Source organism: Gallinula chloropus (genome assembly GCF_964237585.1).
Source record: "Gallinula chloropus genome assembly, chromosome: 21".
Taxonomy (NCBI): Eukaryota; Metazoa; Chordata; class Aves; order Gruiformes; family Rallidae; genus Gallinula; species Gallinula chloropus.
In genome coordinates, this window is record NC_140106.1 from 4543948 (window position 1) to 4570010 (window position 26063).

Sequence of the window (26063 nt, forward strand, 5' to 3'; positions counted from 1 at the left end):
TTTTAGATGTATGAATTTCAACCTACAGGAACATAAAATACCACACTATACTCACATCATGTACTGTTCAGAAAACACACATTCTTAAGTTTTAAAAGCCATCAAGAATTTTAGGTATAAAATTCTTTTCAAGTTCCAATAGGATTTCCCATTTTAAATCCAGTAAGAGCTATTGTAAAAGCCTGTCCTCTCTTCTCTACCGCACTGGCAAGTCTATTCTGAAACCCTGTTGGTGAAACTGATTCTTTTTGTTCCTGAGCACAAGGAGAAATCCTGCTCCTTCTACATTCTGAACTCTTCTGTGGGAAAAAAAATCCAAGCTATTTTAGCTTAGTAAAATTTGTGAAGGCTTTTACTTTAGGGACAGCAAGTTAGACATCTTTCCATCTATCCTTAGACAGTGTGTTCTAGTTGAAAAGCCACAGAATCACAGAATCACAAGGTTGGAAAAGACCTTGAAGATCATCAAGTCCAACCATTCCCATCCTATGCTAACCATATCCCTAAGTACCTCATCAACCCTTTTTTTGAACACATCCAGGGAAAGTGACTCCACCACATCCCTGGGCAGCCTGTTCCAGGCCCTGAATACTCTTTCAGTAAAAATATTTTTCTAATATCTAATCTAAACCTGACCTGGCACAGCTTTGTGCCATTTCCCCTTCTTCTATCTCCTGTCACCTGGCTGAAGAGACCATTGCCCACCTCTCTACAACCTCCTGTCAGGTAGTTGTAGGTGTGTCCTGGTTTCAGTCAGGATGGAGTTAACTTCTTTTGTAGCAGCGGATGGAATGCTGTGTTTGAGAGTTAAAATGAAAGCAGTGCTGATAACACCCTGATGTTTCTAGTTGCTGTCAGACAGTCAAGGACTTTCTCAGCTCTTCATACTTCTCTGTTCATGAGAAAGGAGGGGCAAAGCCAGGACAGGTGACCCAAACTGGCCAAAGAGAGTATTCCATGCCAATTACATCCTGCCTAGTTCAAAGGGGGGCTGATGAGAGGAGGAGCAGAGGGGTGGCTCTGGGACGCACGGTTCTTGGGGGACGGTCGGGTTCCGGGACGGCTCTGTGTGGCACGGCCTGAGCTGTGGGTTCGGTGAGAAACTTCATTGTGTATCAACAGCTTCATACATTTTTTGCTCTAAAGTCCTGTTAGCATTGCTATATTTTCTCTTTCTGCTATTTTAGTAAACTATCCTTATCCCAATGCACGGGCCTTTTAGTTTCTTGGTTTTGGAGTTATTTGCCCCTTCCTTTTCCCTTCCCTTGCCCCTCACCCCCCCTTCCCCCTTCCCCTGCTCTTTTCCTTTAAGGAGCAGACAGCTGCATGGATCTCGTGGATCTCGGCTCTCAGCCAGGGTAAAACCATGACAAGGTGGTGATAAGATCTCCCCTCAGTCTCCTCTTCTCAAAGCTAAACAACCCCAGCTCCCTCAACTACTCCTCATAGGATTTGCCCTCCAGCCCCTTCACCAGCCTGGTGCCCTTCTCTGCACTCACTCGAGGACCTCAATATCCTTCTTATGGTGAGGAGCCCAGAACTGGACACAGTACTCGAGGTGTGGCCTCACCAATGCCAAGTACAGGGCCACAATCACTTCCCTAGACATACTGGCTACACTGTTTTTGACACAAGCCAAGATGCCATTTGCCTTCTTGTCCGCCTGGGCACACTGCTGGCTCATAATCAGCCTACAGTCAACCAGCACCCCCAGTAGGAGCATGGCTGTTTGGGCTGCATCCCAAACAGCTCAGGGCATGCGTTACTGGATTGTATCTTTCTCTAAAAAGAAATTTTAAAACCTCTTCCTAAAAAGGCAGCCAGAAATTATGATTTCCTGACAGTGAAATATGACTACCACAAGCAGTGCTTTCCATAGGCTGAACTTCCAGTTGCTATATACCACATCAAGAATGACAGGTTGATAGAGAAAAAACATGGGGAACTACCATACATAAGTATTGTGATATGTTATCGTGGGTTTCCCAGTCACCAGTCGGAAACCAGTTAATTCAGTTACAAACTCAATTTTATTAATTTGGCAGGCGGCAATTAAGCAAACAGCGCTGGGCGGCCAGAGCGTCTCAGCTCTACCAACGGCACGCACCGTCCCTTTCCAAATTCAGGTTTTTATAGTCCTTTAGTTCCAGGTCCCCATTGTTTCACTGAGGCTTCTTCTGCACATGCGCCAGTTGTTGTTAGGGGGTCGTCTTCTACCTCCTAGTGGTCGATGGGATGAAGTTGCTCCTCTTCCTCACTTGTCCCTTAGGTGACCCCTCTCCCATATTTGGTCATCTTTAACAGCAAGCTCATTCATTGGCTACTTAATTTCTATGGTTTCCACTTCTAAGTTACCTATAACTCAGTTCTATGCTTCGTTAGCAACTAACAATATACGTTACACAATCATTCTCACAAAATCAGAACGTTACAACCTGTTTCAAGGTACATGTGGTTTACTGAACAAAGGCTCATCTATCACATGATACAAACCACAATTTTCTCTTTTTGGGGTTTAAAAAGATGCTTTTGGTCTATCCTCCAAAGAAAAATTGTCTGCAATGGACACTCATATCTGTATTATATATACACACATACACCCCAATACGTATATCTGGCATTCATATATCTGTCGTCTCCATTACATGGGCAGGATGTTACTTCCCTAGCTTATCAGACTGTGTTATAATGACAACTTTTTTAAAATATCATATGTATTGCATACCATGTAAACTATTATTATTGTTACTGGTGTGTAAGAGGCTGATTACAAAGACAAAATAATCCCTGTAACAAGCATTACAGCTTTGTATGTAGGGATAATGCAAGTATGATGATAGGAGTTTCCATCCCTTTCTTTCAAAATAACACATATATTCAACGTATTCTATTTGGGGCCTTGAATCTTTGGGGAAATAGGTTTCATGACATCAATTTCCAATAAAAAATCTAGTATTGTGGCTCTGGTATAAACCTTCCCTAATGAAAGAAGACATTTTGTATGGAATGAAAAAGTGCAAATAGAGAGGAAAATAAAAAATTACTGTTTCTATGCTCTAAGGCTAGAATATTTTGTAGTATTTAACTTAATGAAAAATGTTTATGTTTGTTCTTTTGAAAAGCATATTTTTGTAAGGCAAAATGACAGTATTGTTGGTGTTGTTAATATTATTATTGTTGTTATTGCTATTCTTATTACTATTATAATGAAAGGATTACTAAATGTTTCTGGAAACCACACAATCCAGTGTCTAAGGTGCTATTCAGCAAGCCTGTAGTGTATAGCCTTTTTAAGGACTTTCTAGGGACTGCAATAAATAGCAGTCAAGAGGAAGAGCATTACTCACGGGAGGTAAATGAGTTATATGTGTACAGCCTGAAAGAACAAAGAAAAATTTTAGTAAAAATCTTTGAAGTATCATCAGATGAAAAAAGCAAAAGCATTAAGTTTAATGCATAAATGGAGAATTATAAGTAAATTAGACTATCCAGGAATCTTAAAATTGTTCGAACCCTTTAAATGAAAATGACTAAATGACATTCTATTTCTGATGTTATTAGCATAGTCACAATATGCTTAAATACATCACAAGTATTTTATGTATTCATCCTTAAAAATATGATTTATAAAGCAATGTGAATCCAAAATAACCTATGCTGTTTTCAGTTTCTCTCCTAATCCTGGGGCATTTTGGTTTGTTTCTCTTGGAATGGAATCTGTAAATAATATATATTGCATTTAGATGAAAGGAGAGTTGTTAGATCAACCAGAAAAGTGGAAAATTGATGAACAGTGCAATGTTATCAAGTTCAGATCATCATCATTACCACTTCTGATGACTCCAATAAGTGTGCCATTAGAAGTTATCTTTAGTTATCTGGTCTGCCTAGATTTAGGATTAACATTAATCAAGGACCTATTAAGGCTAGACTTTAGAATTCAGTCTACCAAAATCATGTCTAAAGATGTTTCGTTCTAGTCCTCATCATTACTGCTTGGTTTATGCCTTGAAGTACGAGGTGTTTTAGCCCTAATTAATTTTATCCCATCTAACGTAACCGCACATGTTCTCATTACTCATGTAGACATCTAATCCTACTAAGCTCTTTACCTTCTTGATATCTCATGGCAATAATTTCCATAAGCTAATTATATATTGGGTGGGAAAATATTTCCTTTTAATCTCTGTCATTTTACTCCATGCAATCATTCTGTAACCTCCCACAATCCCATAACCAATCTTCTGCCCTAAGAAACCCATTGCTTAGCATTCAGACCCTCACTAATTCAGCTGGTAAGTGTCATTGTCTCTGGCTACTGCTTCTTCTAACTGACTGAGCTCTGACCTCAGCAAAGACATCCAACACTTTCCTTTCTAATTCAGTTTGCCTTTAACATGTCCTTAGTATCTAAATCAATTGGCCCTCTCTGTCCCCCAAAGCAATAGCATTTTCCATTTACAGATATTGAGTCACCCTGTGCACCCCAAAACGATCACGTTTTGATATGTTTAACATCAGTTGTTACTATGTCTCTCTTATTCACCTGCCCTCAGTACCCCAAACAAAAATGATTTTGTGGCTTTACCCATACATAACTTCTCTTGAATTCCTTCTCCTGACACTGATCTTTCCCTACCCAGGCCATTTATTTATCCCGTAATTTCCCTTGTTTACTGTCTTTTCTTACCTGCACCTGATGATATTTCATTCAAACTTTTAAATAAGGTATTACATTTGAATAATAGATTGTGACTGACCTCTGAAGCATGAAGGAGGAAAGGAAAGAAAAGACCAAGCCAATACAGTGCACAGAAAGCTGCTATTGCCCTTACCAAGATTACTAAATATTGGAAAGTAGAAGCTGGAAGAACTTCCTGCTTAGTGTACAACAGTCCCATTTAGGCTTAATCAAGGATAGTTTCTACTCCCTTTTGATGTCCATCCAGTATAAAGTTTCATTTATGTAGGAAAGGGAAAAAAACCCACAATTAATCCAGACCAAGTTCTACATTTCACGGGTCCAAAATTATTCTGTTAAAACTGCGAGTGCCAGTCCTACAACTCCAGCGGACAAAACCCTTTCTGCTGCCCTTACAATATTCTATATACATCTGGCCTCTCTGCCTTCCAGAGCAGACTTCATTTTTTCTATTGTCATCTCCCTCTTTCAAATGATCAGTCTTGATAATTAAAACTAAACCATAGCACTCAGGACACATTACTGGAAAAGAGTACAGTTGTGGAAAGAAACAAGATCAAAAAGAAAGCAGTAAGAAGGAGCATGACTAACATGAAGGTGATACAGAGATTCCAACAACAGCATAGGATAAAGGGAAGACCTAAATCAGTCTGTCATCCAAGAAAGCAAGTCATGGCAGACAACTATGGAAAGAGAAGCACAGACTAGCCACATGTAATTCTGTAACACTCATTTCTTCAAAATACCATTTGCAGAAACCAACCACTGTCATCTTTATGTGTCATTCATGCACAACTCTTACTTTTATTAGGAAACAGTTTCAGGTGTTATTTACAGCATGTGAGGCTTCTTCTTTAAAATAAAGTTTTAGATTATACCTTTTTTAAAAAATTATGTTAATTTAAAAAATAAAAAAAAATACAGTTTCTTTCATGATCTAGTTTTCCAGGATAACATATTAAGTTAGTCATTTGTAAATGACACTTGATTGAAATATCATATTATAAGCACATTTTAATTAAATTTATGTGCAAAAGGGCTCTACAGACATAGATCAAAAGCTAAAACTATTATCATAGATATGTCTCCTTACATAGACACATTATCCTAGTAAATGTTTTCACACACATCCATGAAATGCTAACTTTTTTTTGCTTTTTTGCACACATGCTTGATGACTCACTTTTCATCAAGAAAGCTGCAGTTTAAATTAAGAAGACTCTTTAATGGGATTACCTTTCTAATTGTAAAGATTTCATTTTGCCTTCAAGACATGTGAGCAAATAAGAAGCATATTTATTAAATAAAGAGTATAATTTACTTTGCTTAATTTAACAATATCCTGAAGGACTGTGGTGTTCTGTATTACCATCAGGTAAATCTTCTGTGAGCCACAGTAAAATATTTTGCATCAACAAAGCTGTACCCCATAATCAAATAATGGATTTACTGAGATCTACTTAAACTCTATGTGCACAGTATTATTAGCTATAGACCATCATTGCTGAGCTGTGTAGGCTTTAATGTGACCCTGTCTGGCTGCTTACTAAAATGCAGTTCTCCATCTTCTCACAATTGTCTCTGTGTGCCAGTTACAGGATTCAACTACATCCAAATAATATCCAAAGAAATGTTTTTCTGAACTGAATGAGTTAACGAGTTGTTTTAATTGTCATTATTTATTTTTAATCAGAATATGCAGTTTAGATCTGTAATTAAAGATCTTGGTTTTGTACATGAGCAAATCAAATCTGGCTTAAGTAAGATTTGATCTTGTCATGACTACTACTGTGTATCTTAGGGCATTTAGAGGCATATTATTTCATAAGTGACATAATGGTTACTAAGTTGTAGCTTGTGAATGGTATCAGAATAATATTAAAAGTACAGACCCACTCAGCATTGCTGATCCTTCTACCAGAAGCTGATACTTTATTTTGCTTAAATTCAAGACTGAAAGTTCAGCTTTGATGACTTTCTTTGTTCAGCAAAATGGAACTGACCATGAAGAAGTAAAAAAAAAAAAAAAAAAGAAAAAAAAAAAGAAAAGGAAAGGAAATCTGTTGTTCTTAGACAAGAAAATTCAAGCCTTATCCTTCCTGCATTTGACAGATATGATCAGATGTTCGAATGCAGACTGTAAATTGCTCTCTAAAAATATCCATGAAAATCACAAAATCATACCTTTAGGTAAAATTAAAGCTAGAAAAACAATTAATACCTAGAGAATCTAGAGTCATCTTTGTGTTCAAAAGTTGTTTTGCAAGGAGCATCTCCAGGATGGGAATTATTCACCAAATGTAAATATCTGCATTATCAGATACTGTTATGTCTTCAGCAACATCCTGTATATAATGTACATTATATACAATGTGTATAATTTGTGCAGATTGCATCCTGAAAGCTATACTTACTTTCTTGATTTTCACCAAAATATTCCTCTTTTCTGAAAGTAGAACTGATGACAAATCCCCCCAAAACATCTGAGACAGCGCTTGAATTTTTGTTTCATTTTCTCTTTGCAAAGTACTATAAACAACTTGAAACTTTTTCCCTACAGTAGATTCTATTAAGTTCATTGCAAAGATAAATCATTGATTTAAGCAGTTCCTAACACTATTTAAAGCAAAATAGATTAAAATGCTCTCTCCCTTGTGACATCAGGTTTTCAGATTTATCACTGCCATGGATGCACAGCATCCACAAGTCACAGATATATTTGCTGAGGAGAAGGGCACAGCCCTTTTCCATGCACTAATTTCTTTTTGATAGGATGAGCCACTTATGACAGAGATAGCTTCTTGTATTTGAAGAAAAAAAAAAAAAAAAAAAGAAGATACAGCATCTTACCAAATCAGACTTTAGAACGATGGCCATGCATGGTCCATACAAGTAGTCAAGGTCATTAACAAAACAGGTCGTTAAGCTTTTATGTAAAAAAGCTATTATTGAGCTTTCCTCTCTGATGCATTTGTCTATGGAACTACAGTCTACTCCTTTAGCTTACAGAATCTAAAGAAAAGTTCTTCAGAAAATAGAGATGGGAAAACCTCTGTGCAATCCAAACCCAGCCTTAAACTCATTATAGCACCTCACAATTGTGATAAATAAATAAATAAATTTTGTGTGCCTTCCTTCTTGAGCAACCTGATTTTTAATTTATATCAGAATCTATTCTGACTACCCTTTTTATTTTTACTGTTTTTTATTTAAAACCTCTTTATGAGGTCTGAAATAAAACTGCAGCGTTCAGCACATGAAATCTCAGTCATTAATAATCTGCCCCATCATAAAAAGGACATTATTAGAAATCTCTAAAAAGCTTTGAATGTTAACATTGCAGAGGCTAGAATAAACTACTAGGGTTTCTTATTCTTCCATGTATTTAACTAACAGAACACCTCAAAAATATGTTAGTCTTTCTGAGTAGGCCTGTCAAGATCCATGGCATTAACCACGGAGTGTAATACTACCAAATTAAGTGATGGCTAAAGCAGATTAGGTTTTCTTTATGGAGCACTTTTAAATTTTGATAGGCTGTACTAATCTTATCTCAATTAAAAGATATTGTGTATTATAAATGGCTGTCAGTCTTTTGACATAAATATAAATATTGCTACAGCAATAGACTAACAAGACCTACAGTCCAGTCTTTATAAACAATAAATTAGCTTTAAACATAAAGTTAAAGCATGGCAGTTTGTAGTAGCTCAGTTTCAAAACAATAAACCACCTGCCTCATTAAATCATCAAGAGCACTCATCCTTCCCTTCCTCTTGGCTAAATCTGTTCTTTGCAAAACTGTTGAGCTGTAGCCAGGCCTAATTCACCATCCTTTCAAGAGCTGTTCCTCCTCTGAATAGCTAAGCACCATCAGCTGGCTCACTCACTTAATAACTGCCACCCTTCCTTTGTAGCTGGGAGAGAGAATTTATTCATTTCATGCTCAGGGAGGTGAATACCGTGTGTAGAGTAGCAGAGGAAAGTGGAGGATACTCATTGTCCCACTTATCTGCCCTCGCCAGAAAATATGCATCTTCACAAGATACAAGAAATATTGTCAGTGATTCCTTGCCCTAACAGTGACTAGTGAGAATCTCCCCTCAAGAAATACACCTCTCCACTTAGGCCAGCCAAAACACTGCTAATATTCCCTTTGGAAAACTCCAGCACACATAAATAAATAACTCACCTCATAGACAGCAATACGGATTTTTGTTAACCAGAAACACATCTGCAATGCACAGTCAAGATTTTATTGCAGAGAAGAGAGGTGGATCAGACAACAATTAGATATTTGATAGAAAAATTCAAAACAATTCAGACATTTCCCTGCAATAGAATGAGCTGATTACACTGCAGCACATGGCCTATAGCAAGAGTCAAATAAGTCCCGCAGCAGTCAATGCTATCCAGAAGCTATGAACAGAGCAACAAACAGCTCAGCGTCTTTATATCAATACTATCAAAATAACAGAAGACATAAGAATAATTAGCAGTGGCACTAGGATAAAAGCAATAACAATTCTTAGATGCAGCCAGAGAAGGCTAAAAAGAGAGATCTGCAGAGGGGAAAAAATCTGCAGAGAGCCTTTGGATTGTGTGGAGAACAACCTGATTTCATGGAAATCCCAGAGAACATTTCTAGAGAAAGTTGACAAAGTCGCGTGGTCCACACTTTGCCTGACTGCAGACGCTGCTTTCCTTGCAGGTTCATGACAGATATTTGACTTATAGCTCTTTTAAAAGTTCCAAAGGAAATGATTCCATCAGCTCATCGGACAATCTACACCAGTACATTACTATTTTTACCAGCAGAAAGTTTACCTTTGTTCTTGGAAGCGTGCCTGAATGCGCAACTGGACAAGCCACATTCTGGGATTACTTCCTCAGTGCTGAGTGAAGAAAGATGTTTAATCTAGATGGTTTTGTTTATACATGCAAATATGGTGATTTCTATTCCTTCTATAATGTAGTATTGGTGATGTAGGTGCAGCTGTAATTTACCCTCAAGCCTATATTCTGAGGAATTATTGCCTGCTTATTCCTGTCTAAGCAATGCATTTGTCAGCAGGATCAAATTCAAAGGGGGGAGGAGGAAAATACAGGGGAAATGAACCAAACAACAAAAAAACCCACCCTTTTGAGATAAATTTTCTTGTTCTAATCTGAGAAATAACTGCAGCCCTATCAGGCCTGGCAACACGAGCAAATAGGAGAAAAGTGCTTTCAATGTCAACACAGGAGTCATTAACAAAACACTGGAGGGAACTGGGCTCAGGATAGGCCCTACACAATGCACCAATCAAACCAAGTATAGAAGTTGTTTAAATATCTCCCTTAGCTCAGAGAAAGCAGATTTTTTTAATAAATTAATAAAAATAAATTAAATTAATAAAAATAAAACCCTGTTTTCAGTTCTTCCTTGATTCCTTCATGCTGCAGTAAAGCCACACTAGAAATCTTGGTCACTTTTGAAAAGCAATTCACATGGATTTCTGTGTTTAGTCTTTATTCTAAATGTTTCATCCCCAATATTGCTGTTTTAATCAGAAAATTTACTGAGCTATTTTATTACAGAAGAGTTCATCTTCCTTTGGACACTCCCTCCCCTCCCTCTCCCATTTATATTAACCATTGTGCCATTTTGTTACATAGTCGTCTTCCCTCCTGATAATTCCAGTTCCTTTTTTTGTGACAGTGATAGATGCATCTGATAAGTCATAGAAAAGTAAACTTGACAACATTGTCTACTTGCAACTCAATTTCTAATCTGTTTCTACATTGACTCTTTTGCTCCAGTTAACAAAAAGATGATGTCTCTGAGCTCATATCAATTTTAATATTTACAACCTGTCAAAATGATTCACATTCCTCACTGAAGTCTTAGCTCAGGTGTTTCATTGATCAGGTCCCAAATCCCTTTCTTTAATATGAGCCTTAAATCAATCTCTTAGAGCTGGCAACATCCCTCACAGAAGGTAAAAAGACATTTTTAGTACAGATAACAGTGAAAGCAAAAGACCTAATTCCTATTTAGCTAAACATTGATCAACAACAACACTTTCCTGAAGTTTCAAGAGACCTTATATAAACAATCAGTTCTCAATAAGAGGAAATACTGTGACATGAAGGTCTTTGTTGTTCAGCATCAGTGTCAGGCTCCATCATCCTTTTGGAAAGTGTGCACACAAGCACTTCCTTGCCCCAGCCAAGGCTCCCCCTGAACAGTCCCAAAGATGAGACCTCAGTGCTGCACATATTCATGTAGCCTGTTTACTCTTCTTCACCTAAAACTCCTCCAAAAATCAAACATGTTTGGTTAGTGAAAACATAGAAAATGTCATGCAAGTTGAAAGAAAGAAAGAAAGAAAGAAAGAAAGAAAGAAAGAAAGAAAGAAAGAAAGAAAGAAAGAAAGAAAGAAAGAAAGAAAGAAAGAAAGAAAGAAAGAAAGAAAGAAAGAAAGAAAGAAAGAAAGAAAGAAAGAAAGAAAGAAAGAAAGAAAGAAAGAAAGAAAGAAAGAAAGAAAGAAAGAAAGAAAGAAAGAAAGAAAGAAAGAAAGAAAGAAAGATCTTTCTGTGAGCCCAAACAGTGCTGCAGTGCATTGCCTTCTTACAGCTTTTACACTCCGTTTCAAACTGTGAAAGATCCAAACTGAAGACTGGAAACAGCAAACTCTTCAGTCCTGAGGGATTCTGTCTGCCCTTAGACAAGCAGCCCTGTGGGACAAGTGCTAAATGTTGCACGTAACTGTGAACTGAATGTCAATGAGATATACAAGGAAAAAAATTGTGATTTTAGGATTCCATCAATCAACTTGCTCCTCACAATCAACTTTTTTTTATTAATATAATGAGATAACTACATAAATCTACAGCTACTGGAAAGGAGGTTGAAATGAGATGGGTGTCAGTCTCTTCTGCCAAGTAACAGGAAATAGGATAAGAGGAAATGGCCTCAAGTTGCACCAGGTGAGCATTAGATTAGATATTGGGAAAAAAATCTTCCCCAAAAGGGTTGTAAAGCTTTGGAACAGGCTGCCCAGGAAAGTGGCTGAGTCGCCATGGCTGGAGGTATTTAAAAGATATACAGAGGTGGTGCTTAGGGTCATGGTTTACTGGTGGACTTGGTAGTACTTGGTTAATAGCTGGACTTGATGACCTTAAAGGTTTTTTTCCAACTGAAACAATTTCATGATTCTATAAACACGCACACAACTCATTAAATTCAGAAGGAAGGCCAGCCAGGAAAAAATCTTGCAATTCATCAGGTAAGGTCTTCCATATTGAAATGACCTCGGGGGCTTTATAAGGCCTTGAGTATCACAGCTGCATTAAATACCCTCAAACTCTTAAATTTTATCCTTCAGACAAGATAGTTAAGCCAATTTCACATTTAATTTCTCACTCTTATAAAGTTTGACTTTTCCACCTCAGCGTACCTTAAAAATTGAAGACATTCTTTGCAATAATAAAATAACTTCTTTCAAGGATATGAGAGATAATTTGATGATCATTCTTTAAAGCAGGAAGTTAAACCTTTTTACTGTGAAGTTGATGGCATAAATTATATCAATATATAAATGCTCTACAGCAGCTTTAATATCATTTTGTAACACTGACTTCTCCCAGTTGGTCTGAAACTATGATGAGGTAAATCTCATAGCAGCATCTGTCTCTTTTTTTCAGTCATTACCAAGGAAGAACCTTCAGATTGATTTTTACAATAGTAATTTAAGGGCGAGGGCTTAGTTTGAGGTCATATCCAGTAATTTTTGGTTTATTTTAGTAAAATGTATCTTTATGGTGTTAAGAGTAATGACTCCCAGTTGCAGGCCTGAAACAAGGATTCATTTGGGTTTCACATTTAAATGCAATGTAATGTGTGCTTACGCCACTTTTCTTCTTTTTTTCCTTCCCTGTATTTCTTTTCCAGCGAAAGACAAATATTTTCTTGTTCAGTAGATGTAAAACAAGAACAGTAATAAGATCTGTTTTGCAAACCCAACTGGGTGAGCATGCTTCTGCTCCTCTGGGTAATTCTTTCAATAGAGCTACTCACATGAAAAAGCTGTTCATGTGGGTGTGCAGTGATATATTGTTAATACTTGATTTCAAGATCTGGGGACTGAAGAACTTGGCATCAAGTGGCCTGAGACTTGTAATAAAATGGTGGAAGCTGGTGATACAGAGGCAGAGCAAAGGCAATCCAGATTGATTAATAGATTCCTGAATTTGCAGCTGTTGTGGCAGACACATTTCTTCTGGCTTCCTGCAGTTCTTAATCAAGCTAAGCATCAGCAAGAGGCACATTTGCAAAAGCATCCTAAAAATGTGTATATATAAAATGATGCACTTGTGTTTTTATACACGCACTGGTAACTATCTTTTAGTAACTAGGGAACTGTATACCCACTTCCTGTATGATTGCATAGATACTGTTTAGAAGTCTCCCGTGGAGATTTGTTGTCTGGTAATACAGATTTTTACCATTTCCCACAAGCCTTACTAAAAAAAATAATCATGAAATGATTGTTCTATATCCTCTTGCTGTCACTCTTTTTCCATTTTCCCCAACCCCTGAGCTTTTCACCTCCACCACCACTGAGATAGTTACAAGTTTCAGGAGTGTATAAAGTGCCTGGAAGTTGAAAACTTCTTTTCCTTACCTTTCTTTGATTGAAAAATGTTTTGTTTTTGTGTTTCTAAACTGAAAATGAAAACTGCTCCCTTGATGTGTCTTTTATGACATGTTTCACCCCAGAGCAACCACTTACACTCCTAGGAACAGGGGACCGTAATGGCAATAGTAACAAACCTCTAAACTGCAGCAGCGCTATTAGGCATGATTACAATTGCTTTAGGTTTGAACTGGGAGCTCCCATCTTCAATCTATCTATAAACTTTAAAGGGAGCATCATGTTTACGAAGATGGAGAAAAAATAAATTCAAGCTGCAGTGCAAAATAACATGCAACATATAGCTGTACTCTTAGAGCCCAACAGAAACAGCATATCAAAATCTAGTGTAAAAAAGCATCAATGATAATTCAGTGGCTTTAATAGCACCTCCACGCTCAGATGTACCAAAACGAGGAGCTACATTTGATCATGAGGTATTAAAAAATGACAGGTTTGTATTTTTCTTCAGGTGTCACAAGTCTCCATAACTTTTCAGTTTTTTAAAATCACAGATTAACTACAGATACAGCTTTTAAAAAAGGAAGCTGAACTAACATTCAGTCACAAGACTGAAATATGTATTTTAACACCCTCTAGTACTAAAGCACAGACAGTGTTAGCTGAGAAAGTTACATAAGTACTAAACTATAGTTTATGCAACTAGGAAGGTTTTATTCAATGTGTAAGTTAAGGACCATGTACAGAGTCGTTACCCTTACACTTACACTGTACATAATGAAGTAAACTTTTGCTTTGATGCACTGAACTCCATAGAAGTTTACTCTTGAAACTACAAAATCTTAGTGAGGGAGAAAACCAAAACCAAACAGCTAAGAATACATAGAAATAAATGTTGTCCCTTAAAATGACACAAACTTACCATAGCTTCTCTGAAGCTAGAATGGCATTCAACGCATTTTGGGGTCCACTTTGCACTCTACAATTTGAAAGAAAAATCTTTCATAAACGTTGAATCCATCCCGCAATGCAAAGCACCTTAACAGATGATTTAACATGTGAATAAAATTATTAGAATAACTCTAAAACATATCTGTCAGCAATAAAATATTCAAGTGTAGAACAGTATTTCTTGCTACCAACTTTAACTGAAACTTCATCAACTAAAATATTGATGTAGCAGTGAAATACAATCCTCTCTTCATTCAAAATGCCATTTAAATTCACCTGTTCAGTAAAGCTCATGTCTACTCACTCACTGGTAGGAATTCACAGCACATTCATTGCAATAATTCACATTAAGTGCAGGGGAAGAAGGTGACAGGGGGAGGGGGGAGTAGAGAACTAAAAAGACCTGCTGTAACCATCACCTTTCATGATTTTTGAGCAACTTTTGCTGAGGCTTTAGAAGCTTCAATTCCTATCTGACTCAGTGTACATGCATGAGAGAGGGGAAGAAAGAACAAGGTTACTACTAGGCAGCTGGACAGCATCTAAACTAAGAATCCCTTTACATCCATTCCGTTTTGGTCTCTGAAGGAACCAGCACTGTTTTGATGATCACTACCTATTACTGCCATAGAGACAATCTCACAAATAGCTAGTGTTGATGCAGAATTTTCACTACCTGGAGATACAGAAAATATCATTAAGTAATTTTAAAACATAATAATTTAAAAATCTGCACTATTTATTGAAGGCCAGCAAATTATTTACAGGGAAAAGAAAATAGGTGTGTACATTTACCCATTCAGAAGTTCATATATCTGAACGTACAGCATACATGGGTAACACTAACTGCTTAATTCTTTTCCTTTACTCCCATTGCATTAATAACATTCATCACTGATTCTAGTCAAATTCAGATCACAAGTACCTTACAAGGCTAATTTATAGTCTCAAGTGTGCTCTGAAATCCTCTAGTGAATAATCTTTACTGTTCTGGTTAGAGAAAGGTATAAGATGGGTTTCAGCTACATACAGGAACTGTGAAATTATTTCATTTTTTCATTAGGAAAGCACCTATAGTAGCATCTTTATGACTGAACTGTCATTTGTTTCTGTCTTAAAAAACAAATTAAAAATCAAATTACTGTGGGGATTTTTTTTTAAAGCATTATTAAAGGATATTTCCATAGAATAAGGCAACTGTATACCTGCATACAATACAACAAGATCTTTGACACATAAATTGTGATTTTAAATTTTTGTCATGTGACCAAAATGACAGCTCAGGAAATTTCACAGTAAGCATTGGACACATCACCTGCTTGTCTCCAGGACTGTAAATAGCAAATACATTTGCTTTTACCATACACAAGTTTGCACCAAATGTCAGATCTCAAGTGTTGTTTTTTTGAGGGAAAGACACCTTCAGGCTATTTGGCAAAAACACTCACATTTCTAAGGTGCCGCCCAAATGAGGTAAATCAGATACTGTTCCATTCCCTAATTTCCAACTCTATAGTTTTCAGGGGTGAAAACTATGAATATTTAATAACATTTATAGAAGTCTAAGTATTTAGCACGTTTGCCACATGTCATTATGTTTCTCCTTGGATTTAGAAGAAAAAGTCTTCAATTAGATTTCAAAAACTCAAATAAGCAGACTTGCTGAAAACATTTTCTACTTTCCTCTGAAGTATGTCAAACTAGTACATGGAATTCTACACATACCACAAAGAACTTCTTACAGATGCTTCCCATTCCAGAGTGGTTACATCTACCATTATACTCAGGAGCCATCATCATCTGTTTAATAGCTAGAACACAAGTCAGAAGGGATGAAAGTGTTGAGAAATGCTTGGAGGGCTTTTGGGATCTCCAGTCTTTTAAGCCTCCCTCACAGACCAAAGTAAAAATAAATTTTTACTTATTGTTGGTGTTAGAAAAGCCAATTTGACTTTTGGTGGAGGCTCTCACAGGACCCCATTTCAGGGCATAGTATTCTGAACTTCACTTTTAATAAGGTTTAGACTGTCCCACTGTAATAGGGAAGCAATCCCTGACGTGCCCACTCAAGTTTAGAATTTCAAAAATCTCCATTAAAATTTTGCGGTTTTACCATACTGATTCATGGTACACTGCCTTTACTAATTAAATTAATAGCTACACTTGCTTACTGAAGAGATTAACTTCTGCATTGCCCTCGCTAGATAGGTTAGTTGCTAGGCAGCTCTCACTGGAGATTTGGCACTATGTTCTTATCTCAGAGGACAAAGGCTGCTATGCATCTTTCACTAGGAGAACGAATGCTACACTACTCTCAGTAAGAGCATTCATCTCAGTCTTTATATCTCAATTGCTCTCCTGTAATTATTTTAATCAGTTGGTGCATTCTAGTGTTGCGAGCCTATTTAATCTGGAGTATATTTTGATTTGTATGCAGTGGAATTGCTTCCATTTTTTTCCTCCCTTCTCAGTTTACAGCCTCAACATTTATTCCACATGACATGGGGAACTTGCACACCAGAGCACACTACATCTGCTGCAGCAATAACAGTCAGCCTGATATTTAAGCCCTTCTCAGTATTCTTCTATCCACTGAACAATTCATTTTCAATTACTTGTTTACTTTGTTCAATTTATTTCAGGCCTCACTTCATACCTAGGAAGTGAGGACATCCTCATAGCGCCAAATGCCTAGTCGATACAAGCAGCACAATCCCGGTGACGTTGCTGAGGATATGATTTATGCCTCCAACCGTCTGGTCTCCTTTCTACCAAGCACTTGGACCTCCAGAAACCCAGATATGGGTGTATTAACTCCCTCCCAAATGACTTCCAAAGAACAAGATGCCAATGTTTTCTCATTGACAGTCTGGCCTATTTTTCCTAGTGAGTAGAGCCACATACAGCCCACATATTTGTGTTGTAGTAACAGCTGAGAAAAATCAGTTCAGCTCCAGGATCTCAACAAAACTGAAGAGACAGCTCCTAATCTCCAAAACGAACCAACCCAAAACTTAGGGTCAGCAAAATTTTCAGGTTCAAACAGAAACTCGAATTAATTCCTGGACTAACTCTGTCAAATATTCTCAATAAAACAACACAGGTCTTAAATGTTATATGTGTATCACTGTTATTAACAATATGCTCCCAGGGGCTCTACTTGTAAAATGATGTATTGATTACTGAATGGGAGGAAAAAAAATCCAGCAGAAAAATATAGTCAGTTAATTTTTCAGTTATAAATTTTTTTCAGTTAATCCTATGTTACACAAAAAAGGGGTTTTCTTTATTAAAAATTTAATTTCATTACAGTTTATTCTATAATTGATTTGTATAATCTTGTCATGCAAATTTACATCAACCTATATTTTGGTATTTTGCTTTTTGTCATGCAGCTCCCATTATCCATTTCTAAGTATTTGTTATCCTCTACATGTTACTCATGTAATATGATTACTCCAGAAAGCACCATTTGAATGGATGGCCCAAACTCTTGGGAGATTGAGACAAAAAGCCTAAAAAATTAATAAAATATCTATACAAATTCAAATTCCCTTGCTCCATAAAGAAATAACATAATTCATATTCTTTGTAATGAATATGTGAGCATAGTCAAGCTGAAACATTTTTATAAATAATTTGCCTAGCCCTTTGCGCACTTGTGAGAACTGGCAAGGCTTCTTGCAATTGTGTAGAGTCAAGATCCATCAGCAGCACTGCATTTTTTTCTTCAGCAAATAATCTTATCCTCTCTATGGAGGATACAGCAAGAAAGACTGAAAAGAAAGTTGGACTATTCTGTCTCTGAAAAAGTAAAAACGTGGAGATTTTAAGGCTATGCTAGGCTGAAAGATATAAAGTAGCAGCATCTTCACAAGTTGTAAAGAAAAATTTTAGAAAGGGAGATCACGGTAATGTTGAATTTATAAGAATAATATATAATGCTTTCATTTTTAAATAAAGGTTAAGTCATGATATTAGACATCAAGGACTTTGATATTTATCATGTTTCAAGGAATTGGGATGCAAAGAAAAAAAATTGCTGTTAATTTTTTTCTGTAAATATCAACCTGTTTACTCCTTAGGGAAAAAACATAAAGTAACCATATGTTGAATATTCAAAAAATTACCTGAGAATTTAGTTCTTGTGGGACATCAATTTGAAGGATATTCTGCTAATGATGCATTAGTTACTAGGAATTATTTGAGACTGACATGGATAACTTATACTGTAGGGTCACACATAAAAGTTTACCTCTTTTATTAACAAATTAAAAAGTGCTTTAGAATATATACAGAGGAGACCCTTCAGGTATAAGACTCAAGAAAAATACTGCAATTTCTATGAATCTCAAGCATCAAGGACAACACTTCTGAGACTAATGCACAAAAGAAGAAGCTTTATGATCTGTGTATGATAAACAGCTAATTTATTGCAATCATCACACCTGTAAAACAATCCAGAAATATGCTGAGTCTCAATAGATTAGTATGGCCTTTAAACTCTATTTTGACTGACTGTTGATTTTTTTTATATATAGGCAAGCACACACATATCCATAGGCTTTGCTATTGAAGAATTGCAGCCATGGCTAAAACCAAAAAGACAGCTGACCAAACCAGAATTGTTAACATTCACCTTGATTGTACAAAAATGCAGTTTAGAGATATCCAGCTGTTTCAAACTGAATAGAAAGCTGTCCACTGAACACCACATAACAAGGTGTTTAGAACACAGTACAATAGAACCAGTCTGTTTTACCCTTCAAAAAAAAACCCCAAAACAAACCCCACAGTGAAAAGAGGAAGAGAAGAATTTCTCATGTCTTTTTTTAAGCAACCCTTTTGATTGCTTATTTCTCCCAAAAATACTTTTAGCCACAGCTGAAAGTGACAAAATTTAGGAGCCAGAGGAGCTAGAGCAGGAGTCCTTCATAGTATACTGAAAGTGATTCCTCAATATCTGATGAGAGATGTTCACTTGACTGGCTCACTACTTCCTGAAAAACTATAAACTGTTTTAAGGTTGAGAAAGAATGAAAAGTTCTTGTTGAAATATGTGAGAGATGACAGAACATTAAAAGAAATTCTCTGTTGTATTGGGAAATTGCCATTTGGACTACCTAAATTTTCTCTCATTATAGTAAGAACTTGATAATTTTCTATTTTTATTTTATTTCTTAAATTTGGCTTTCTCAAAATTACATATTTTTGTATATTTAAATTAGATCTGACACTAGTGCACAGAAGGTATCATCCCATTTTATACATAGACAGATTTAATTATCACCCATGCAGACACAAAGAAAACATTCTCTAGCATACATGGAAAAAAAAGGACACATACAACTCCCTTTCCAAAACCAAAGCTCTTCGCAGCACTGCCATCCTCAAAATAGTCCCAAACTTCAAAGTCAAGGAACTAATTGCTGGCATGTTTTCTGTAGCTAAGAATATTTCACATGTGTATCCAGAGGAGGGCAATGAGGATGGTGAAGGGTTTGGAAAGGAAATCTTATGAGGAGAGGCTGAAGGAGTTGAACTTAATTCTTAAGGGTCTGTTCCAACTCAATATATTCTATGATTCTAAGTTTTGGGGGTTTTTTTAAGTGGAAAACCAATAACAGCAATATCTATGGAGAAAGAGAGAATGTGTGCAAGGCAGTGTACTTTATGTGAAACAAATCAGTTATTGGGGAAAAAAAAAGATATGTTGGTTTTTTAAAGGATTTTAGAGGCACCAAGATTAAAATGTTATAAAGATGCAGAAGAGGAACACTCGAGAGAAAGATTTAACATCCAGCAGAACATGTAAGTCAATGGAAATAGCATCCAAAAATGTCCTCTGCATATCAACTGACAAAACAGTCGTACAATTTGTACTGTTTTGAGCAGAAAGATCACACAGATTACTGTGGGTCCGCTGGCATGTTATGAGCCTGCCTTCTCTGACATCAATTGAGCTAGAGGGGTTTTTTTCTATACAGATATTTAGAGAGTGTTATTTCCCAGTTCACGTGTTAATCTCAGTCCATGAGCTTGAGGAAAGTTATCACTGATACTGTTCAAGTCAACAGCAATTAGATAGCCAAAATCACTGATGACATCATTCAGATGTTTTAATGGCTATAGATTATGGAACAGATTCATTAGACCTTAAAGTTTACACTGAAACCAGATGATTGCACATTTTTAAGTGCATTATGCAGGACAAGTTTGCTACATCCAGCATGTCAGAACTGTATTTTATGACGCTGCCTGAAAGGTTGGGCATATGCTATCTTTTTAAGATTATGTGTTGAGCTTCATAAATCAAACGTCTGAATGAAACTTTGTTTATTCTCAGTAGTATACAAGCAGATATTTTTGTAACAATATTTTACCAAATGCACCCGAACATTCTGCTGACACAGTAATTCAGGGGAGTCCAGTGAGGCAAAAACTGTGACAGTAAAAAGAATTTGGTATATATGTCAGAGCAAATAATTGATGTAGCAGATAATATAAAATCTAATGCAAATAAAGCTTTTACCAGGGGGGAAGTAGCATGAGAGTGCTAGTCTATCAAAATTAGTATGATTCCAAAAAGTATATACAGTCCCTGCACTATGTTGTTCATGGCAAGTAATGAGCCATGATAATGTACTGTGATATATGAAGATAATTAGAAGATTTGTGTGTGTTGTTTGGAGTAAGAATAGCTTTATAAACAGGTTTATATCATATTGCTTCTGAATCTGAAATTTCTTTAGCATTATTATACTCATGAGATTATTGGAAGAGAAGAAACCATCCTCATGAGTTGCTCTTTTTTAAGTCTTAATCATGTAAAATTACAGAGAGCACACCTTTGTTATAGGTACTCCTGATATAAATTACATTGAATATAATTTTGGAAAATCTTTCTCTATTTTCTCTATTGAATTTCAGAGTAAGAATCATATTTGGATCATTTTTTTTTCTTTTTTTGTCACAATAATTAATCACATGGGACTTGTGTATAGCTCATGCCACAAAACACTCGAAGCTTTTCCAGAATTACAATTAAGTAGATCTATTCTAGACAAAAATAAAACAACAAAAAAACCCCACAACAAAACACCCCAAAACCAACCAACCTGTATGCACTTTTTCCCCACAAAACACATTTGCTGCTATTGAGGCTACCAATACTATTTGCATCAAAATCTCTACCAGTTATCATCATCACAGCTAGATATCTTAATATAAGCAAGATAATTGTCAAGAAAACCACAGAATTTTACAAACAAACACACATAATCCAGATTAATAAAACTTCAAATCACAATTTTAGCAGTTTAACCACAACAAAAAGTTCAGATTCATTTCTATTTTTTGTATAATCCTAGATAATGTTTTAACATATCTTGTGTACTGAAGATTAGTAAAAATAAATACCTGGGAACTTTGGTGTTACCTTGTCTTCTTCCTGTTCATTTTAACTGGGATGAACCAAAAGGATGTTACAGGAGAAGCAAACATTTCTGAAAAACAACGTAGCTCTAACAACGAACAAGAGAAATCACACTCTCAACAGGTAAACTTAAACTAATAGTGTCTTTACAGCAAAAAAAATAAAGAAGACACGCTCTATTTGTAATGACAGAGAAATTGACAACTTCCTTATCTGTAATCCATACAAAACCTGCACAGAGAACAGTCTCTGTTTAGTTACCAACCTGCTGCATTTATCTTGAAAACCATGATAATTAGAAACTACTGGATAAACATAATTCCCCGAAGTGAAATTTTGACCAAAATAGTTTCTAAAGACCCTTGTTTTTTAAAGAAGTTTCAAATGGTCATCAAAAACATGCTCTCAAGCATCCACTCTGCCCACTATCTTCTTTTTTTCCTGAAAAGATAATCTTTTATAACTGTGCTGCAATGCACTCTGGGAGTAGTAACTTGTATTTTATTTAGTACTAAAAAAATACTGTGCTTTAATTATTTAGCAAGTTTATCAGGTAAGCAACTGCCCAAGAAACACTACTCATTCCCACAGTAAGAAAAAGTTGGTCATAAATGCAGTTGGGCGAAAAATATTTCAAAAGCTTTCTTCCTTGAATGCTAACTTATGTGCAATTAACAGCAAAACAAGGCTTCACTTGACTTTGTCAGAAAGAGTGGAATGAACTGTACTGCTTACTCTGGTTTTAAAGTTATTTTACTAACAGCTGTTTTAAGAAGCTTGGAAGAAGAGGTCACATGTAAGACAGTATATTAGGTCTCTACCTCCTGTTTTTAGAGCAAGGCTTTAAAACTGATCCCTGAATATTGATCTGAAAATTTCTAACTTATAGAACTATTTTTCAGTGTGCCTGGGTCTGAAAAAGTAAAACCAATATGCTATTTGTTTTTCCATCCAAAGGAAACTCCCACCCTTAAAATTTTGTATGGGAAGACTTATTCCTCTCAAATGCAAGTTCCATTATTCATGGAGCAAAGTCCTACTTAGAAGAATCCCCTAGTGTCAGTCAATGGGAGCTCTGCAAGATTAAAACAAGAAGGACTTGGCAATGAACTTCACCACCAATATATTGTTTTCCCCTCACTCGCTGTTTTAAAAGAGCCAAGCTACCAAAATTATTCTTTTAACACATTTCTACACCATTTGTATATGAAAATGTTTTAGTAGCTTGTTACATAAATATACCTTAAGCCAAAACAAGGTTATACAAGTTTTTTTCAGGTAACTAATTTCTCATGAAAATAGCAACAGAAAAGAATTTCTTCACTCCCTGTAATGTTGCAGGTGTTTCTGAGCCTCCCTTGTCTAGAAAACAGGTGAAATATACCTTTAGCAAAATAAGAGCTTAAATGTATTCACTGTAACTGATCTATATTATTTTCTGTTGGGATTACTGAATTTGATGCTATTTCTCACTGCTTGACTGCATAAGAAGTTCATTTTAAAAATAAATAAAAGGTTGAAAAGCCCAATCTAACATAGTCATAAATGTTGAATTAATTTTATTTCAATATGTGCCTTCTTTTTTACCTCAGTACTGAAAGGGAAAATAAAACCCCTTTTCACTTTCTTACAACAGAACAAATGTCATAGCTGCTTAGAAACAGTTGCTCACATCTTCACAAACAGCATTTTCTATGCACTTTGTGGGCCATTAAGATGATCTAATTTATGAACTGAAAGAATTGCTATTCAGGAAACTCAGTCCCTGTGCTATTTACAGCGCCAGAACACTCAAAGTGAACTGGGGACTGAAGTCTCACAGTAACAACTGACATTTCATTTAACCTTTTTAACTAAAATAGTTATCTTTGCAAATCACTCACGTCATGTTAAAGCACATCTTCACCTTGATACTGAAACCCGAGCATGCTAAATGACATGCCTGGCACTTTATGAATGATATGACTCTAAGCTGTACAGTCTTTAGGGAATATTGCTAAACCTCATGACAGACACAGCTGAACTCCACTGCATTCTATTGTACTAACATAGGTGACAACACAGAAGATCACCCTGAAAGAAAGAAAAAAAAAACAAACAAAAAAAACAACTTTTAAAAGCTTCAGGCAAAACCCACTAGTCCTAGAGGTAGTCTGTGATTTTTCCCATCCATAAAACTGACACCAGACACTATTTTAATCTCCCTCTGCCCTCTCCAATTCAAAGATAGTATCAAATACTGAGTGCATGTTTATGAGACCAGTACAAGGTTGGACTCCCTGCTTGGGGATCACACTTGCTTCATTTTAATTAAGGAGTACTTTGCCCAAGTTCCCCAGGCTAATACAAGTCTAATTGAAGTCAATACTAAGTCCAATACATTGCCATATGTGCAATCTAAATTCACATCCTAAACTCACCTCAAGCAGATGAGAATACTGTGGATGGACCTAATAGAGCTTGCAAAGAGACAGGAATAGTTCACATCCCTTGAGATGTCTAACAACAGACTGTACTGGCAACTGAAAATAGAAAGGAATGATATGGCATCAGGAGTCGGCTGCCATCAGTGAGTTCAATATATGCTCCTCTGGAATCAATGACTTAACTCTGTGGTTCTGAGTGTCTGCCTGTGCCTACAGCGATGCCTCTGTCTTAATCCTTCATTTTTCCCTTCCCAATCAAAGAACTCCCAAAAATCCTGAGTGTTGAGGCCCCTCACTTCTGCACCAGGGCTTCTGGGCAGGGAGAGGTTACACAATTTACCAGCCCTTGCCATTGATTTTCACATGCACTAGAAATTCCCTGGCTGTTCTTTGGGTTCCCCTCTAAATCCGTTTTTCCCAAGAACTCACACTCAAGAGCCTGTCAACCTCAGCTGGCTTCTGTGTAGGGGGTTGGAGGCAAAAGGAAAAAAATTAAAAGGCAGAAACAGTAAACCTCTCTACGTTTTTTTTTTTTAATTAATTTTAGAAAAGATCTGTGTCGATAGTGGTTACTGATATGAAGCTAGTGAGGAGAAGAACACTTTCAATTCAACACTTAAGTAGAGGCTGAAAACACTTGCCCTTCACAATTCAGACCTCAAACTTCTCAAAACCTAGAATAGCTCTGTAGCCGATTAGTAAGCTAAATATACCCAGGGAACAAACACGTATAACATATCAGTCTTTTGTCAGAGATATCAGCCTGGATTGCTTTGATATGAACAGCACAGAGATCAGTTGTGAAGAATATAAACCAGCTGAATTCAGCAAGAGAACTCTCTATTAGGATGTTTTTATTATTTTATCTTTTATTCATCGTACCATCACAACTTAGAAACAGCAGTAGCAGCAGACAAGATCTATTCAAAATGGAAATGTAATATTGACTATCATGTATCTGATACAGGTTAATATTCAACATTACTATAAATCTATCAAATTAGTATCAGTCAGAGGTGCATTGGAAAACCTTCAAGAGGAAAAAAAATAATAAATAGAACTATTATTGTAGATCCTGGCTAGTTTTGATAAAGAAAACAAATTTGAACCACCGAAATTAAGTCCAGATATATTGATACAAAGCATTTAGTAAGAAAAACAAAAAAGGAATTAAATGCTGAGTAACTGCCAAAACAATGAACCATTCAAAATTCCTTTTTTTTTCCATGAACAGCTTGCTTTACCCTTGATTACTGTACATAACATGCCCTAATGAATATATATGCACTCTTAATAATAGTTTCAGAAGGAAAAATAGAAAGGGAGGAAGACTTGAGCTTCTAATACAACTTCTCTGTTTTCCTAAAGCCACCTATCAGACACATATGTAAAACCACAGTCAAACTAAATGATCAGCTCTAATAATCTGCTGGGAGCAAGGCTCTTTCATATCCACACAACATTAACAAAAGCTATTGGTGGATAGGTCATTTGATTCACTGGACCTTCCAACCCCATGGAAAATTTCAAAGGGAAAGAAAACAGAAAACATCAAAGTCTTTGTATTTAGTATATAGACCTTTTTGCCAGTTCAAGTTTAGACCTTTTTAAAAATGCACTGTCAGCAGCGTAGCTTTTAAAGGTAAAATGAGGCCTTTAAAGCAGGTATCCTACTGTGCATTCTACCACTGTGCTACCTGTGGAGTGAAAAAAAACAAGGACAAAGATGGGACTAAGTCTCAAACATTCTCGCACAATGGCTTTCATCTTCTCTTCCAAATCTGTAACCTTTGAAGACAGAAGAAAATGCAGTTAATGCGTTTACAAATAGGCTGGAACCTGCTACATTTTTAAAGGAAACTCACAAAGCACACAAATATCCACTGGAATCTTATTATATTATTTAAAGG